Raw genomic sequence first — 20,083 nt, 5'->3', positions numbered from 1 at the left:
CTAGCTTCATTCAGCAAGAGCCCACAGCGTAGCACTCGCCGCATGTCACTGGAGAGTGGCATTAGTCGAACATCCCTTCGGCGGATATTAGCTACTCACAAATGTCACCCTTACAAACTCCAGCTACTGCAGCATCTCAACGAGGATGACCCAGATCGGCGCACTGAATTTGCAGAATGGGCAAAACAAAAATTGGAACAGGACCCTCAGTTTACGCAGAAGATTTTGTTCAGTGATGAGGCAAACTTTTATGTGAATGGTGAAGTTAACAAACAAAACCACTGCTATTGGTCTAACACTAACTCACATTGGATAGATCCCTCCAAGACTGTTGGAACAAAAAAAATTATGGTATGGTGTGGTATATGGGGTACAAAGATAGTGGGGCCATTCTTCATCAATGGAAACCTCAAGGCCACTGGATATGCGAAATTGATACATGATGATGTGTTTCCCTCTTTATGCACTGAAGCTGGCACATTCCCTGAGTTTTTCCAGCAAGATGGTGCACCACCACATTATGGTTGTCAGGTCCAAGCATTCCTAGATGAACAGTTTCCTGGAAAGTGGATTGGTCGTCGTGGGCCAGTTGAATGGCCCCCAAGATCTCCCGATCTGACCCCCTTAGACTTTTATCTTTGGGGTCATCTGAAGGCAATTGTCTATGCTGTGAAGATACGAGATGTGCAGCACCTGAAACTACGGATACTGGAAGCCTGTGCTAGCATTTCTCCTGCGGTGTTGCTATCAGTGTGTGAAGAGTGGGAGAAGAGGGTTGCATTGACAATCCAACACAATGGGCAGCACATTGAACACATTTTATAAGTGGTCAGAAACTTGTAAATAACTCATGAAAGAATAAAGTTACGTTAAAACCAAGCACACCATTGTTTTTCTTGTGAAATTCCTAATAAGTTTAATGTGTCACATGACCCTCTTCCTATTGAAAAAACAAAAGTTGGATTCAAAATGGCCAACTTCAAAATGGCTGCCATGGTCACCACCCATATTGAAAAGTTTCCCCCCTCACATATACTAATGTGCCACAAACAGGAAGTTAATATCACCAACCATTCACATTTTATTAAGGTGTATCCATATAAATGGCCCACCCTGTATAACAATCTTACCCATGATATAAAATTGTCACCAAAACCCATCTTCTTCAGTATTGTAATCAAGAATGGCCATTCTATAGTATCAAACGCCTTTGAGGCGTCTATGGTAACAATCAATCGTTCGCCACAATTTGTGGGTTCAAGCTGGGTGTTCACAAAATAATGCATGATATTATCGGTTGTAGTTTTGCCTGCCATAAATCCCATCTGATCCTCATGAACAAGTCCCGAGACCACACTTCTAAGTTTAGTTGCCAAGATCTTTGCCAATATTTTATTATCCGTATTAATTAATGAGATGGGGCGATATGAATCCGTAAAAGTTGGATCTTTCTTGGGTTTTAGAATCTGTGTAATTAATGCTTCTCTTAAAGGCTACTTTCACACTAGCGTTCGGGTGTCCGCTCATGCGCACCGTTTGAAGGGGCTCACGAGCGGCCCCGAACGCATCCGCCTGGCCCCAATGCATTCTCAGTGGAGGCGGATCCACTGAGAATGCATCCGCCTGCCAGCGCTCAGCCTCCGCTCCGCTCAGTGAGCGGACACCTGAACGCTGCTTGCAGCGTTCGGGTGTCCGCCTGGCCGTGCGGAGGCGAGCGGATCCGTCCACACTTACAATGTAAGTCAATGGGGACGGATCCGCTTGAAGATGACACCATATGGCTCAATCTTCAAGCGGATCCGTTCCCCATTGACTTTCAATGTAAAGTCTGAACGGATCCGCTCAGGCTACTTTCAGACTTAGAAAATTTTCTAAGTAATAATGCAGACGGATCCGTTCTGAACGGATGCAAACGTCTGCATTATCGGAGCGGATCCGTCTGATGAAACATCAGACGGATCCGCTCCGAACGCTAGTGTGAAAGTAGCCAAAGATTCTGACAATTTCCCGGTCATCCTCGCCTCATCCCACATTATCAATAATTTTGGAGTTAATATTTGCTTAGATTGAGCATAGACTTCGAACAGAATACCATCTATTCCTGGGGCTTTATTCTTTGTGATCCCAGCTAGTACTTTATCCACTTCCGAGGCTTTTAAAGGGGCTTCCAGGATTTCACATTGCTCTGTTGTTAACCTAGAAATAGTAATTCTCTCCAGAAACTGTTGTATTTGGGTCAGATTCTTGTTTATCTTACTACTATATATATCTTCAAAATATTCTCTGAGCAGTTCTAATTTAGCCGCTTGTTCACTAATTTTGTGTCCTGACTTGTCTACTAAGCAGTGAATATAGTTTTTGTTTTTTTTTATCTGGGTCGCTACCAAAGCTGCCAACTTTTTTCCTGGAATATGAGCGTAAAAATAATTATCTCTCACATAATTTTCTTTTTGTTATTCCGCCAATAAAAACCACTCATCTTCCAGTTTGGATAATTTCTCGATCCACTCTTCATAGTTGTCTATAGGGTTTTAAATATACTTTTTTTCATATTTTGCTCAAAAAAATAAAGGGAACACTTAAACAACACAATGTAACTCCAAGTCAATCACACTTCTGTGAAATCAAACTGTCCACTTAGGAAGCAACACTGAGTGACAATCAATTTCACATGCTGTTGTGCAAATGGGATAGACAACAGGTGGAAATTATAGGCAATTAGCAAGACACCCCCAATAAAGGAGTGGTTCTGCAGGTGGTGACTACAGACCACTTCTCAGTTCCTATGCTTCCTGACTGATGTTTTGGTCACTTTTGAATGCTGGCGGTGCTTTCACTCTAGTGGTAGCATGAGACGGAGTCTACAACCCACACAAGTGGCTCAGGTAGTGCAGCTTATCCAGGATGGCACATCAATGCGAGCTGTGGCAAGAAGGTTTGTTGTGTCTGTCAGCGTAGTGTCCAGAGCATGGAGGCGCTACCAGGAGACAGGCCAGTACATCAGGAGACATGGAGGAGGCCGTAGGAGGGCAACAACCCAGCAACATGACCGCTACCTCCGCCTTTGTGCAAGGAGGAACAGGAGGAGCACTGCCAGAGCCCTGCAAAATGGCCTCCAGCAGGCCACAAATGCGCTTATGTCTGCTCAAACGGTCAGAAACAGACTCCATGAGGGTGATATGAGGGCCCGACGTCCACAGGTGAAGGTTGTGCTTACAGCCCAACACCATGCAGGACGTTTGGCATTTGCCAGAGAACACTAAGATTGGCAAATTCGCCACTGGCGCCCTGTGCTCTTCACAGATGAAAGCAGGTTCACACTGAGCACATGTGACAGACGTGACAGAGTCTGGAGACGCCGTGGAGAACGTTCTGCTGCCTGCAACATCCTCCAGCATGACCGGTTTGGCATTGGGTCAGTAATGGTGCGGGGTGGCATTTCTTTGGAGGGCCGCACAGCCCTCCATGTGCTCGCCAGAGGTAGCCTGACTGCCATTTCGTACCGAGATGAGATCCTCAGACCCCTTGTGAGACCATATGCTGGTGCGGTTGGCCCTGGGTTCCTCCTAATGCAAAACAATGCTAGACCTCATGTGGCTGGAGTGTGTCAGCAGTTCCTGCAAGACGAAGGCATTGATGCTATGGACTGGCCCGCCCGTTCCCCAGACCTGAATCCAATTGAGCACATCTGGGACATCATGTCTCACTCTATCCACCAACGTCACGTTGCACCACAGACTGTCCAGGAGTTGGCAGATGCTTTAGTCCAGGTCTGGGAGGAGATCCCTCAGGAGACCGTCCGCCACCTCATCAGGAGCATGCACAGGCGTTGCAGGGAGGTCATACAGGCACGTGGAGGCCACACACACTACTGAGCCTCATTTTGACTTGTTTTAAGGACATTACATCGAAGTTGGATCAGCCTGTAGTGTGTTTTTCCACTTTAGTTTTGAGTGTGACTCCAAATCCAGACCTCCATGGGTTGAAAAATTAGATTTCCATTTTTTTATTTTTGTGTGATTTTGTTGTCAGCACATTCAACTATGTAAAGAACAAAGTATTTCAGAAGAATATTTAATTAACTCAGATCTAGGATGTGTTATTTTTGTGTCCCCTTTATTTTTTTGAGCAGTGTATATTGCTGTGTATTTTATAAATATCCCTCTAATGTAGGCCTTTGCGGCCTCCCATACTATATTATTTTCCGCTGAACCTTCATTCATGTAAAAAAACTCCATTATCTCTTTCAAAATCCTATAGTGTACCCCCAGTATATTTATCCACCCTATAATTATGTGCATCCCTCTTTTTATCGTGTTTATCCTTTTAATAATTGGATTATGGGCCGAGATCCCACTCTGTCCGTATTTAACCTGTTCAATCTCAAACAAACCTTTGTTATTAGTGAACACTAAATCTATCCTTGATTAGCTCCTATGGGTCTTTGAAAAACAAGAATATTTTTTTAATTTAGGGTGCATTACCCTCCAAATACCAATCCAACCCATTTCCTCTGTGATATTTTTCAGCTTTGAGCCCGTAACAAAAATTTGTGTGTTACCAACTCTACATCTATCTATTTTACTATCCATAACATTGTTAAAGTCGCCCATTACTAAAAGTGGTTTATCCCCTACCTTAAGCACAAAATCATGAATGAAACATCCATTTTAAAGGGTGGCGGTATGTAAACATTTGCTAATATCCATGGTCTTCCTTTCAATAAACAGTCAATCAAAACATATCGACCTTCTTCATCTATCGCTGTTATCCCTATTTTAATATCTATATCGCGGTGTATTAATACACTCACGCCTCTGGCGTAAGATGAGTAGACTGAGTGAAAAGAGTGTTGTATCCATGGCCTAGACAACCAGTTTATTGTTTCACCTATCAAATGTGTCTCTTGTAAACAAACTATATCAGGTAGGGATCTATGTATTGCGTCAAAAACTGCCGCTCTTTTTACACCCCTACTCAAGCCCCTGATATTCCAAGAGATAATTCTCATAGAAGCCTAATTATATATTTAGCTCTTTCCAAGGTGTAATAGGAGGGGCCCCGAGGGAAAGTGGACAAAAAGGCAGGGGAGGGAAAAAAAAAAATTTCACAAAAAATGAGCAGTACAATGAAATAACCCTCCCCCCCTCGCCCTTCTGAATGAGCCAGACTAACTTCAGTCCTGGTTCTCTATCTTGGCAATTCACCCTCCCAGCTAACCCCCAGCCCTCTTATCCCTCAACCACCTATCTTTTCTTTTATCCATGTTTCAACCGCTTCCACTGTATCAAAAACACAATTTTTAGTTTCCCATTCAATCCTCAGCCGGAAATAACATCGAATATTTCACATTATTCAAACGCAAGGCTTTTTTCACTTCAATAAACCGGCTTCTTTCCTTTACCATTTCTTTTGCATAATCGGGAAATAACATTACTGTTGTACCCAGGTATTCTAACTTCCCTTTCTTTCTTGACCTGCGCAATATCTCTTCTTTATCCCTAACCGACAATAAATTAAATATTATGGGTCTCGGTCTCATTCCAGGTGGAGGCGATTTTAGCGGGAGTCTATAAGCCCGTTCCACAAAATTGTACATCCGCTCTGAGGAACCCAACCGACTCCCTAATGTTTCCAGTCTGGAGAGAGAGATCCTGTATTGCCAAGTTACATTTTTTCATTTCTTGGAATATATCTTGCAGGCTTGGAGCCTGCTCCTCTTTAGTAAAGGCATTTTCCTCCAACTCCTTTAACTGTTTAATGCCGGTCTCCCCAGACTGGAAACTAATCTCAGGTTCTTTCAGGGCAAAATTTTCCTCTAAAATAGACTCACCCTCTTCACCTAAACCCACATTCCTTCTTTTTTTTTTTTGAGGGACTAATCTGTCCGCGCAACTTGTTGCTTGGATCTTAGTAACATAGTAACATAGTACATAAGGCCGAAAAAAGACATTTGTCCATCCAGTTCAGCCTGTCATCCTACAAGTTGATCCAGAGGAAGGCAAAAAAAAAACCCTGTGAGGTAGAAGCCAATTTTCCTCACTTTAGGGGAATAAAAAATTCCTTCCCGACTCCAATCAGGCAATCAGAATAACTCCCTGGATCAACATTGGAGAGATTGAGGTGTTTAACTCGACTTGCCCTTGGCCTTTTTTCCTGCTTTCTGTCTAGCCATCTGTATAATTCTCCCTGCACTTCCCCTTCCTCCACTGCTCCACCAAATAGACCTCCCAAAAAAAAGTGCAAGCCCCAAAACACCAATACGTCAGTCAAAATGTTCAATGAGTTGATCACTGCTTCCAATAATTGATATTTCCCTGCGTTCACCAAAAGACTATCACAGCTTTAGTCCATTGATTGTAATACCATATTATTATAAAACTCGCACTCAGACGATTAATGGCACAGCGGTGGTTAACGATAACTTAGTTAGTTTGAAAAATTAATTCGAACCAGCAGTTAATCCAATCATTTCCTTTTCAGTAGTATGTAGGCCACAGCAGTATTCTCATGGTTCTAAAGTTGGGAACCCAGGCAATTAATAGCATATAATCAATATCAGTCACTCGGTTAGTTTTCAACATTAGTTAGATTAGTATCAAACCATCAATTTTCCATCCGTCTCATATTTAACAATATATAAGCTGTAACTCGGCTCCCATAGTTGTAGTAATCTCAGCACAAACAGTTAGTCATAACAATAGGCAGCCACACTTGATTATTTTCCAAAGTTAGTCGGGTTAATGCAAACCTTCAGTTCATCCAACCGTTTTAAATTAACAGTTCGGCAGTAGCAGTCCCTTATTTCATAGCTAGTTAAGTCGTTCTCCACAGCTTTTACGCAGGCCTTCAGGGAGGGAGGGGGGTGTCACTCAGATCCCACATATATGCCTTTTAGGACCCGTTTCGTGAATCCCTTCCAACACCCCTCAGCCCGCGCCCTCTCTCCACTACTGTCCCAGCCTGTTGACGACAGACCTCTAGATCTCCAAACGAAGGGAAGGCTACAGACCCCAACACCACATATTAGCAGAGAAGAGGAGGAGGGGTGAAGGCACTCACGGACCACCAGTCAACTCAGCTCAGCTCTCCTACTGTTACGATCTTGCTATCAGCTCCGATTTCACTTGTTGTACGCCTCTCATACCCCTCGAGGACAGGACTACCAAACGATCTCAACGGCAGGTCAGTGGTGTATCGACGTGCCAGACTAGCAGGCGGGGGGAGCGGAGAGCGACACAGCGGCAGAGGCAGCTTCGCTTGGAGCTCGGCTTCACATCAGGCTGGGAGCTCCATGTCTGGGAGGGAGATCGAGCGTCACCTACGTGCACACGCCCACATGCCCGCCCTCACCCTGGGCCACAGTCAAGGGTTAAAGCCTACAAGATTCAGCCTAGTATATTTTATGCAAGTCAAAGGATAGCAAACGGCCGTACTCAAAGGCTTCCCAGGCACCTTTGCAATTAGGTGTAGGAGACAGCTTCCGGCATCCACACCTCCAGTTTAAATCCTCAGGACAGTTAGGCCAACTGTCAGAAAAGCACTGGAAATAGAGGTTCAAGGATTCTGAAAACCACCTTTAATTCAGGGTAGAATAAGGCGAGAGTTAATACCAGACTAAGACTTTTATACTTCAAAAGCCTAGTCTGAAGCAGTAGCTTTCATATATATAATAGACAAAGAGCCTGTTTTATTTGAGGACTTACAATATCCTACCTCTGTATGCATGAGAGACTGTATTTCTTATCTGAATGTACTAAAGACTGTATTTCATATCTGGATGTACTAGAGACTGTTTAATACTTGGATGGAACCGTTATCAGGAGCAATGTTCAGTAAAAGTTATAAGCTGGATTGCACCATTCTTGTCTCAGTCTCCAATTGCTCAGTTAACACTACAGTAAATGGTTGTACCACCATAAAAGGTACTGATGTCACGACTACAAGGGACCTTGCCATAGGAACATTAATACAGACCATCAAGGGCACCTCGAATCATCATCTGGCCTGTGTCCCTTACACCAGAGTGTGCCCCAGAGAATTCCTGTGCCGTTTACTCATCACTTGTGCAGGCCTGCCCAGGGACGACATAACCGTGAGTAACCAGAACTGTATTTACCTCGGCCCACCTTATGCTCACACCGTGACCTCACATAAAATACCCCTGTTGGTCTGGCATACTGCAGAAACTCCCAAAAAGTGACCCCATTTTGGAAAATACACCCCTCAAGGTATTCAAAACTGATTTTACAAACTTTGGTAATCCTTTAGGTGTTCCACAAAAATTTTAGAAAAATGTAGATGAAATTTCAGAATTTCACTTTTTTGGCAGATTTTCCATTTTATACCATTTTTTACAGTAACAAAGCAAGGGTTAACAGCCAAATAAAACTCTATATTTATTGCCCTGATTCTGGAGTTTACAGAAACACCCCATATGTTGTCGTAAACTGATGTACGGGCATACAGCAGGGCACAGAAAGAAAGGAACGCCATATGGTTTTTGGAGGGCAGATTTCACTGGGATAGATTTTAGTTTTCATATCACATTTGACCCCCTAATGACCCCATTTTCGAAACTATGGGACAAGGTGGCAGTTTTGTTGGTACTATTTTAGGGTAAATATGATTTTTGGTTGCTCTATATTACACTTTTTTTAGGCAAGGTAACAAAAAATAGCTGTTTTGGCACTGTTTTTATTTTTTGTTATTTGCAATGTTCATCTGAAAGGTTATTTGGTATTTTTATAGAGCAGGTTGTTACAGATGCGACAATATCAAATATGACATAATAAAGCATTTTTGAAAAAAAAATATTTTTTTAGTGTCTCCATATTCTGAAAGCCATAGATTTTTTTATTTTTGGGGCGACTGTCTGATGTAGGGGCTAATTTTTTTTTGGGTATGAGATGGAGGTTTGATTGGTAGTATTTTAGGGTTCATATGACTTTTGATCGCTTGCTATTGCACTTTTAGTGATGCAAGGTTACCAACAATTGCTGTTTTTACACCGTTTTTTTTTTTTTTTTACAGGGTTCACCTGAGGGGTTAGTTTATGTGATATTGTTATATAGCTGATTCTTACGGACGCGGCAATACCTAATATGTATACTTTATTTATTTATTTATTTATTTAAGTTTTGCACAATAACAGCAATTTTGAAACAAAAAAAAATTATGTTTTAATGTCTCCAAATACGCCTATACCCCACTTCCCCTGACGAAGCCACGCATGTGGCGAAACATGTCGGGAGGGGTGTATTAGTGTAGCACAACTTTTAGACAGGGCCAGTGAGCAGCATAAGGAGCATTACGAGTGGCATAGGCAGTTATAGGGAGTACGCAGTGAGGGACGAAGTGACTGGGATATGCTATACTGATTTCTACCAAGTATTACTGAGGGAATAATTACAGCTAACAGTAGGAGACTCAAGCACGCCCCTGTGTCAAGTATCAGTCTGCGGAGCAACCAGTATAAAACTGAGGCGATATCGATTTGTAGCCACAAATGGAACCCTCTCTCAGGGACCAATAAAAATAGATACAGGAATTGCTCTGACAGACTGATACATATGATACACATGGTGGACGTGCCTCAATTATCAGGGCTCTACGATAGACAATTAGCAATATAGCAAACAAAGTTACAAACAACAACCTATGAATAAAGGTTGACCATATTAACCAGTCAAGGTTGCCCCACAGAGTAAATCAAATAATACACTCACGACAGTTCAGACTGGAGCATGCGCCAAGTAATGCACCTGATAGGCATCAATGAATAAACATAAGGTTGCCACTAGCAACCAGTAATAACAAAAACAGCCTATTTCACACCTCACTGGATCCTGACAATTTTAAAAATGGGTTTTCTTGTTGTGTATACCTCTTAAATGAATTAAATAAAGATAAGATTTTAAAAATATCAGTTAGGGACCCCTAAAGGGATTGTTGGTCCTATAGACTGTATCTGAACTCCAAAGGTAGGATCTCATTTTTTGTGGGATGAGATGACGATTTGATTGGTATGATTTTGGGGTGTGTATGACTTTTTAATCGCTTGCTATTTCACTTTTTGTGATATAAGATGAAAAAAATAGCTTTTTTTACACCGTTTATATTTGTATTTTTTACAGTGTTCACCTGAGGGGTTAGGTCATGTGATATTTTTATAGAGCAGGTCGTTACGGAAGTTGCAATACCTTATATGTATGCTTTTTTTCATTTATTTAAGTTTTACGCAATACCATCATTTTTTAAACAAAAAAAATATCATGTTTTAGTGTCTCCATAGTATGAGAGCTATAGTTTTTTAAATTTTTTGGGCGATTGTCTTAGGTAGGGTATAATTTTTGCGGGATGAGATGATGGTTTGATTGGCACTATTTTGGGGTGCATATAACTTTTTGATTGCTTTTTGTGATGTAAGGTGACCAAAAAATGGCTTTTTTGACACAGTTTTTATTTTATCTTTTTACGGTGTTCACCTAAGGGGTTAGGTCATGTAGTATTTTTATAGCGCAGGTTGTTACGGATGCAGCGATACCTAATATGTCTACTATTTTAATTTTTGAAACAAAAAAAAATCATGTTTTAGTGTCTCTATAGTCTGAGAGCCATATTTATTTTTAATTTTTGGGGGATTGTCTAGGGGATCATGAGATGACGGTTAGATTAGTACTATTTTTGGGGGCATACGCCTTTTTGATCGCTTGGTGTTGCATTTTTAGTGATGTAAGGTGACAAAAAAAATGTTTTTTTAGCATAGTTTTTATTTAATTTTTTTGACGGTGTTCACCTGAGGGGTTATATCATGTGATATTTTTATAAAGCCATTCGATACGGACGCAGCAATACCTAAGTATGTCTACATTTCTTTTTTCCCAATTTTTTATTTTTATTTTTTAAACTTTTTTGGGGGAAAAGGACATTTTTTTTTTTTTTTACTTTATACTTAAAATTTTTAGTAAAACTCTGTTTTTTAACTTTTTTTTTACTTTTTTTTTTGTCCCACTATGGGACTTCAACTTTTGGGGGTCTGATCCCCTTTTCAATGCATTACAATACTTCTGTATTGTAATGCATTGGCTATAAGTTTATTACACGCTGTAATACACTTACAGCCTTCCTGCCTGTAAGATCCAAGGGGTTGGATCTCACAGGCTGTCACGAAAGGCAGCCACAATGCCTAGGGAGGCATCGGGCTGCCTTCCCTGCCATCGCGTCCCTGTCACAGCAGTGTGGGGACCCGATGGCCACCCCGCACCTGGCAGGATCCTGCACGTGCCGCAGTCAGCGCTAAATGCGGCAGTGAGAGGGTTAATGCGCCGCCATCAGTGTTTTCACCAATGCCAGCACATACAGCAGGGGTCCGGCTATCAGTAACTGCCGGACCCCTGCTGCTGATCGGGCTCCTGGTCCTTAAGTCACGTCCACCATTGCCATACATGTACGCCACTTGTCCTTAAGGGGTTAAAAAAGGGATCCCTAAAGTGCAGTACCTGAGGTTGCGCTGCAATTTCTCCAGTATTTCAGACTATCGGACGGCAGCTAAGGATCTTCAGAAAAGGTTTCAGGACAGGCCCATCAAGGCCACAAGGCCCATCAAGAAGTGAGAGACATCTTGTCACGGTATTGGGGCATTTTGTGCTCAGATCTAGATGTAGGACATCTGGTTGATGCTCGTCCAACTATTGCACATCGCTGTGGACACAACCTTAAAGATAGGTTGGTCCTTAGCCTTTTTCAGTCGTCCACACCTACTACCTAGCTTAAATCAAATGTTACAGGTACTTTTCGGTGTGGCAACTGCGTTGCCTGTAGCTCAATATGTACAGGTAACACATTTGTCAGTACAACCACTCAAAAGAGGTTTGTGATTAAATCCTTTATTAACTGCAAGACAAGTGGGGTACCGTATATACTCGAGTATAAGACGAGTTTTTTGGCACATATTTTTGTGCTCAAAAAGCCTCCTCGTCTTATACTCAAGTCTAGTCTAGCTCCGGTAATACAGGCAGTGCGGGGGGCGGCGCTCACTCACTGACGTCACGCGCCTGCGCCGCCTAGTGGGAGAAGGCGCGTGACGTCAGTGAGTGAGCGCCTCTCCCCGCACTGCCTGTATTACCGGAGCAAAGACAAAGTAAGAATACTGCTGTGAGCGTCGGGGAGGGAGATCTGTGGATGGCACTGTAGGGGGATCTGTGGATGGGACTGTAGGGGGATCTGTGGATGGCACTGTAGGGAGATCTGTGGATGGCACTGTAGGGGGATCTGTGGATGGCACTGTAGGGAGATCTGTGGATGGCACTGTAGTGGGATCTGTGGATGGTACTGTAGGGGGATCTGTGGATGGCACTGTAGGGAGATCTGTGGATGGCACTGTAGGGGGATCTGTGGATGGCACTGTAGGGGGATCTGTGGATGGCACTGTAGGGGGATCTGTGGATGGGACTGTAGGGGGATCTGTGGATGGCACTGTAGGGAGATCTGTGGATGGCACTGTAGGGGGATCTGTGGATGGCACTGTAGGGAGATCTGTGGATGGCACTGTAGGGGGATCTGTGGATGGCACTGTAGGGGGATCTGTGGATGGCACTGTAGGGAGATCTGTGGATGGCACTGTAGGGGGATCTGTGGATGGCACTGTAGGGGGATCTGTGGATGGCACTGTAGGGGGATCTGTGGATGGCACTGTAGGGGGATCTGTGGATGGCAGTGCCATCCACAGATCCCCCTACAGTGCTATCCACAGATACCCCCTCCCCTAAACAGTGCCATCATGGCACTGTTTAGGGGAGGGGGGGTCTGTGGATGGCACTGTTTAGGGGGGATCTGTGGATGGCACTGTTTCGGGGAGATCTGTGGATGGCTCCCTGTATTTAATGCAGAGTGTGTGTGTATATAATGCACACACTCTGCATTAAATGCAGGGAGTCACCCTCTTGCAGATGTGTGTATATAATGTAGAGTGTGTGCATTATATACACATACACTCTGCATTATAGCTGCATTTCCCACCCTAGTCTTATACTCGAGTCAATAATTTTTCCCATTTTTTTGGGGTAAAATTAGGGGCTCGGCTTATACTCGGGTCGGCTTATACTCGAGTATATACGGTAGTCTACCTGGCCACATGCACTTGTGGCAAACAATATGTGGGAAAAAAGATCAGAGAATTCAGAAGTAAGATAGGGGAACATCTTAATGATATCCATATACATTCTGATACCCCGATTGAAAGGCATGTGGCCACTCAACATCAGGGTGATGTCGGGGTGATTAAATTCCAGGCTCTTGAAGCCTTCAAACGATCACTCAGAGGAGGTGGTTTATATAAAAAATTGCTTCAGAAAGAGGCCCAAAGGACATTTAGCCTACGGATGGTTTGTCCAGAGGGCCTCAATGAATACATCTCCTTTGTGGGCTTTTTATGAGAACAGACTTTAAGGGGCACCCTGCTGTGTATGTCCATTCAGGTTTATTATGATATAGTGGCCAGCATGATTTCATATTGAAATGGCCGCTGGCATTCTGTTCTTCGTTTAATATGTGTTTTAGCTAGATCCTGGATGAGTCCACTCTATACTGATCCATGATATTATGGTTATTGCATGGTCACTTGGGTATTTATAGGGACATGGGTATACTATATCCAATTCACATTGCTGTATTGTGACGATCAGGATCGTCACTGTGGATGCCAGTCCCTTTGACATATGTGATGTTTGGAGACTCATAAGCGAATCTTGAGGGCAGCATCTCCAGCTCATTTGTTTAGGGCTGGGGTAGCCACACATTATGTTTCTTCTCATGAATAACAAGCTGGTTGTGTTTTTTGAGGTGTTCATGCCGCATCAGTTAATCTGGTGGTGGCACTTTATTATTATGTATACCTCATGACACATTGCCAGGCATAATGGATCTGTAGTATGGATATTATCTGAACTATAGGACACTTTATTTGTTTTTCATTTTGTCAGTTACGTTTACAGACCCTAATAGGGACCATACCGCTAATGTAATCCCTGTTCTTACTGTAAGAGTTGTGACACTTTGTTTGCGATCACCCGCTGGAGGAAACACAGCACAGTGGGCTGGGTGAGGGAACAGCGCGACTCAACCATGCCCTCAGCCCTCCGATTGGCTGGTTTAGTCTGTATGATCTGGAGGAGGGGAGGAGTTACCCCTTTATATATGTGTGAATCTGGCTTCATGGCCATACTAATGCTGGAGATGTTGCCACTTCACCACTAGAGGTGGACGGTGATTGTTTGTTTGTTTGTCTCTCTGTTTAGCCACTACTGTGCCCTGCTCCTGATGAACCTAGATGCGGCAAAACGCAGAGCATGTGAGCTAATCTTATGGGTAGTGAGATTAGTAGGAAAAAACAAATAGTGTTCAGTTATCTATCCGGCCATAATTAGTCCACAGATGCAGTGGCGTAGCGTGGGTTGCCAGCACCCGGGGCGAGCCATGTATGGCGCGCCCCCCCCCCTCTCCCAACCTGTGGGCACGCCCCTTTTACAGATAATGTAGCAGTCCTATATAACACCACAGATAACATGGTGGTAACTCTCTAAGTACAGATGATGTAGTAGATGGGTATAAGCCCCCAGAATTCAGAACACGCACAATGTGACCTGAAGTCTGGGGCCAGGATGCGGCAGGGTGGGCCAAATTCTCAATCCACCCCCCAACCCTACCGTGAAACAAATATGTGTTTGAACATTACATTCATCACTACAAAATATACAGGAGAATACAGCACCACATACCTCATCCATCCAGTGACCTCTCCTGTGATGTAGACTTTCCTCAACATCTTCATTCGGAGAGAAGACCGCCATGACAACTTCGTTCAGCCGCGTCACATCTCTGCAGAGTTTTATTATTATTAGTTATTATTATATATAATGGCCTACTCTGTATAATATATAATGGCCCCTCTGTAATATTAGGATATATAATGGACCATTATATATCCTAATAATACAGAGGGGTCATTATATAAAATAATTATACAGGGGGGGGGGGGGTCATTTTATATATATATATATATATATATATATATATTACAGAGGGGGCCATTATATATCCTAATATTACAGAGGGGTCATTATATATAATAATTATACAGAGGGGCCATTATATATAATAATAATACAGAGGGGGCCATTATATATCCTAATATTACAGAGGGGTCACTATATATAATATACAGGGGGGGCATTATATATTATAGTTATACAGAGGGGCCATAATATATAATAATTATACAAGGGGTCCATTATATATTATACAGGGGGCCATTATATTGTATACAGGGGGCCATTATATATTATAGTTATTCAGAGGGACCATAATAAATAATAATTATACAGAGAGGCTATTAATAATGGGCCCTCTGTATAATTATAATATATAATGGCCCCCCTGTATAATTATTATATATTAGGGCCCCCCTGTATAATTATTATATATTATGGCCCCACTGTATAACTATAAATTATAGTTATACAGTGGGGCCATAATATATAATAATTGTACAGGGGGGCCATTATATATTAGAATTATACAGAGACAGAAGGCCCATTATTAAAAGCCTCTCTGTATAATTATAATATATGATGGCCCCCTTGTATAATTATTATATAATATGGCCCCACTGTATAACTATAATATATAATGGCCCCCTGTATAATATATCATGGCCCCTCTGTAAAATATAAACGGTGCCCATTCTTTCTAAATATACTGGCCTCCGTTGTATCTCTTCTGCCCACCTCCATAGTGCCCCCAGTATGGCCCCCAGTACTTACATAAAAAAAAAAAATATAATACTCACCTCTCTTCATCACCTCTTCATCTTTGCTTGGGCGTTCCGGCGCAGGCGGTCAGGAACACATCACCTTGCCCTCCTGCGCCGCGTCATCACGTCATTGCGTCATCACGCGAGACCCGACGCAGGAGGTCTCGGTGATATAATAGCGATCTCCTGGACTCCTGCGCCGTGCGTCGCTCTGCTGCTTCTTAAAGCTTCAGGCCAGGCGGAGCGGAGGGGATGGGAGCCATAGGCTTCCATCACCCTCATTTTACTGCCTTCTGCCTGGCGCCCCCTACAATTTGGCGCCCGGGGCAACAGCCCCCTGCCCCCCCCCCCACGCTATGTCCCTGCACAATGAATTGCTAACCATGCGGCATGTGTGTTTTCTGTAGGTTTCGATGAGTGAGGGCCAATACAATAGTACTGCTGACTAGAGTTGAGCGGACACCTGGATGTCCGGGTTCGACGAGTTCGGTAGAACTTGAAAAAAAAGTTTGGGTTTGGGACCCGAACTTGACCCCGAACCCGAACCCCATTGAAGTCAAAAGGCAAAAGGCATCAAAATGTGCATAAGAGCATGGCAATAGGGAAATGACTTAAAATAACATAAAATACAGAAAAATTTAAAATAACAATCTGGATCTAGGAGTAGGAGGTTAAGGAGGCGGTGGATGGGTGGATGTGGCGGTGTAGGTTAAAGTGGCGGTGTAGGTGGAAGCGGCGGTGAAGGAGGAATAGGTAGCCAACACTGATTTGTGTTATTTTTTATTTTTAAATTGGGACATATAACAAAATAAAACAAAGAATAAGTGCACTTGAGTACAAGAATGGATGGTTGAGGCTGGTATAAATGTCTATTCTGCAGTCGGTACGGACAAGTCCTGTGGGATCCATGCCTGGTTCATTTTAATAAACGTAAGCTTGTACACATTGGCTGCGGCCTGTGATAATGCTCTCTGCCGTGCTCAACACACGTTCACACTATACACTGGCTGCAGGGCAGGTCAGCACCTCCAAGGCTGACAAAGCTTTTCCACATTTTGGCCATGCTAACCCTGCCTTCTCAGGTGCTGGCGGTTCCCCAGCTGCGTTGGCGACCTCTTCCTCCTCCTCTGCCTTCGCCTTGTGCTTCCACTGTGCCCCCGCTGTCAGGTGGGAATGCCATTAGCAGCATGCGCTTGTAGTCGCGCATCTTCCGATCAGTAACAGATGTTTTCACTAAATTTAGTTCCCTGTCAGCAATGCAGAGCAGGGGTTCATTCACGGCAAAAGGGGGTTCATGTCACCCAGCAATACAACAGACGATTTTGAGAGATTTAGGCCCTTGTCACCCAGGCACAGCAGGGGTTCATTCACGGCAAAAGTGGGTTCTTGTCACCCAGCAATAGAACAGACAATTTTGAGAAATTTAGGCCCCTGTCACCCAGGCACAGCAGGGGTTCATTCACGGCAAAAGTGGGTTCATGTCACCCAACAATAGAACAGAGGATTTTGAGAGATTTAGGCCCCTGTCACCCAGGCACAGCAGGGGTTCATTCACGGCAAAAGTGGGTTCTTGTCACCCAGCAATAGAACAGAGGATTTTGAGAGATTTAGGCCCCTGTCACCCAGGCACAGCAGGGGTTCATTCACGGCAAAAGGGGGTTCATGTCACCCTGCAATAGAACAGAGGATTTTGAGAGATTTAGGCCCCTGTCACCCAGGCAAAATAGGGGTTCATTCACGGCAAAAGGTGGTTCATGTCACCCAGCGATAGAACAGACGATTTTGAGAGATTTAGGCCCATGTCACCCAGGCACAGCAGGGGTTCATTCACGGCAAAAGGTGGTTTATGTCATCCAGCAATAGAACAGAGGATTTTGAGAGATTTAGGCCCATGTCACCCAGGCACAGCAGGGGTTTATTCACGGCAAAAGTGGGTTCTTGCCACCCAGCAATAGAACAGAGGATTTTGAGAGATTTAGGCCCCTGTCACCCAGGCACAGCAGGGGTTCATTCACAGCAAAAGGGGGTTCGTGTCACCCAGCAATAGAACAGAGGATTTTGAGAGATTTAGGCCCCTGTCACCCAGGCACAGCAGGGGTTCATTCACGGCAAAAGGTGGTTCATGTCACCCAGCAATAGAACAGACGATTTTGAGAGATTTAGGCCCCTGTCACCCAGGCACAGCAGTAAAAGGCAGTAAAATGTGCTTAAGAGCATGATAACTGCTCTGCAAGCAGATGTTGATAGGGAAAAAACTTAAAATAAAATAAAATAACAAAAAATTACAAATTATTAACCTGCAACTCAGAGAAGGAGGTGGATATGAAGTCGGAGGTTGAGGAGGCGGTGAATGTGGTGTTGTAGGTGTAGGCAGCAATGGAGGAGGAGGAGGTAGCCAACAATGTTTTATTTTTATTTTTTATTGGGGTAGGTAGCCCCCAAAATATTGGGACAAATAAAAAAAATGAAAACAAAGAATCATTGCACTTGAATTGAGTACAAGAATGTATGTTTGATGGTGGTATAAATGTCTATTCTGCACAAGGTACAGACAAGTCTTGTGGGATCCAAGCCTGGTTCATTTTAATGAACATGAGCGTGTCCACGTTGGCTGTGGACACGCAACTGCGCTTGTCTGTGATGACGCCCCCTGCCATGCTAAACACGCGTTCAGATAATACACTGGCTGCAGGGCAGACCAGCACCTGCAAGGCGTAAATGGCAAGCTCAGGCCATGTGCCCAATTTGGAGACCCAGAGGTTGAAGGGCGTAGACCCGTCATTCAGTACGTGTAGGCGTGTGCACACATACTGCTCCACCATGTTGGTGAAATGCTGCCTCCTGCTAACACGTTCCATATCAGCTGGTGGTGCTGGTTGTTGTGGCGTGCTGACAAAGCTTTTCCACATTTCGGCCATGCTAACCCTGCCTTCTGAGGTGCTGGCGGTGCCCCAGCTGCGTTGGCGACCTTTTCCTCGTCCTCTGCCTTCGCCTTGTGCTTCCACTGTGCCCCCGCTGTCAGGTGGGAATGTCACCAGCAGCGCGTCTACCAGCGTGCACATCTTACGATCACGCTCCAGTGACGGAATTAAGGACGGTACGTTGTCCATGTAATGGGGATCCAGCAGCGCGGCCACCCAGTAATCAGCACAAGTTAGAATGTGGGCAACTCAGCGGTCGTTGCGGAGACACTGCAGCATGTAATCACTCATGTGTGCCAGGCTGCCCAGAGGCAACGAAAAGCTGTCCTCTGTGGGAGGTGTATTGTCTGTGTCCTCTGTATCCCCCATCCACGCACCAGTAATGGCCATGAGCTGGTCTGGGAGCCACCCTGCTGTGAACATGATTCCTACTTCTTCAACTCCTCATCCTCCACCTCGTCATCCTCCTGAACTGTGCCCTGGCTGGACAATTGTGTACCTTGGGTTTGTGGGTGCAGGAACCCACCCTCGGAGCCACTTGGGAATGAATGTCCGGAAACCCTACGAAATGATCTCTCTTCCTCCTCCTCCTGTGCCACATCATTGCACTTGAATTGAGTACAAGAATGTATGTTTGATGGTGGTATAAATGTCTATTCTGCACAAGGTACAGACAAGTCTTGTGGGATCCAAGCCTGGTTCATTTTAATGAACATGAGCGTGTCCACGTTGGCTGTGGACACGCAACTGCGCTTGTCTGTGATGACGCCCCCTGCCATGCTAAACACGCGTTCAGATAATACACTGGCTGCAGGGCAGACCAGCACCTGCAAGGCGTAAATGGCAAGCTCAGGCCATGTGCCCAATTTGGAGACCCAGAGGTTGAAGGGCGTAGACCCGTCATTCAGTACGTGTAGGCGTGTGCACACATACTGCTCCACCATGTTGGTGAAATGCTGCCTCCTGCTAACACGTTCCATATCAGCTGGTGGTGCTGGTTGTTGTGGCGTGCTGACAAAGCTTTTCCACATTTCGGCCATGCTAACCCTGCCTTCTGAGGTGCTGGCGGTGCCCCAGCTGCGTTGGCGACCTTTTCCTCGTCCCCTGCCTTCGCCTTGTGCTTCCACTGTGCCCCCGCTGTCAGGTGGGAATGTCACCAGCAGCGCGTCTACCAGCGTGCACATCTTACGATCACGCTCCAGTGACGGAATTAAGGACGGTACGTTGTCCATGTAATGGGGATCCAGCAGCGTGGCCACCCAGTAATCAGCACAAGTTATAATGTGGGCAACTCGGCGGTCGTTGCGGAGACACTGCAGCATGTAATCACTCATGTGTGCCAGGCTGCCCA

The sequence above is a fragment of the Bufo bufo genome, chromosome 3 (genome assembly GCF_905171765.1).
Source record: "Bufo bufo chromosome 3, aBufBuf1.1, whole genome shotgun sequence".
NCBI classification, from domain to species: Eukaryota; Metazoa; Chordata; class Amphibia; order Anura; family Bufonidae; genus Bufo; species Bufo bufo.
The sequence above is the reverse complement of the archived record's forward strand: the minus strand, read 5'-3'. Positions refer to the sequence as shown.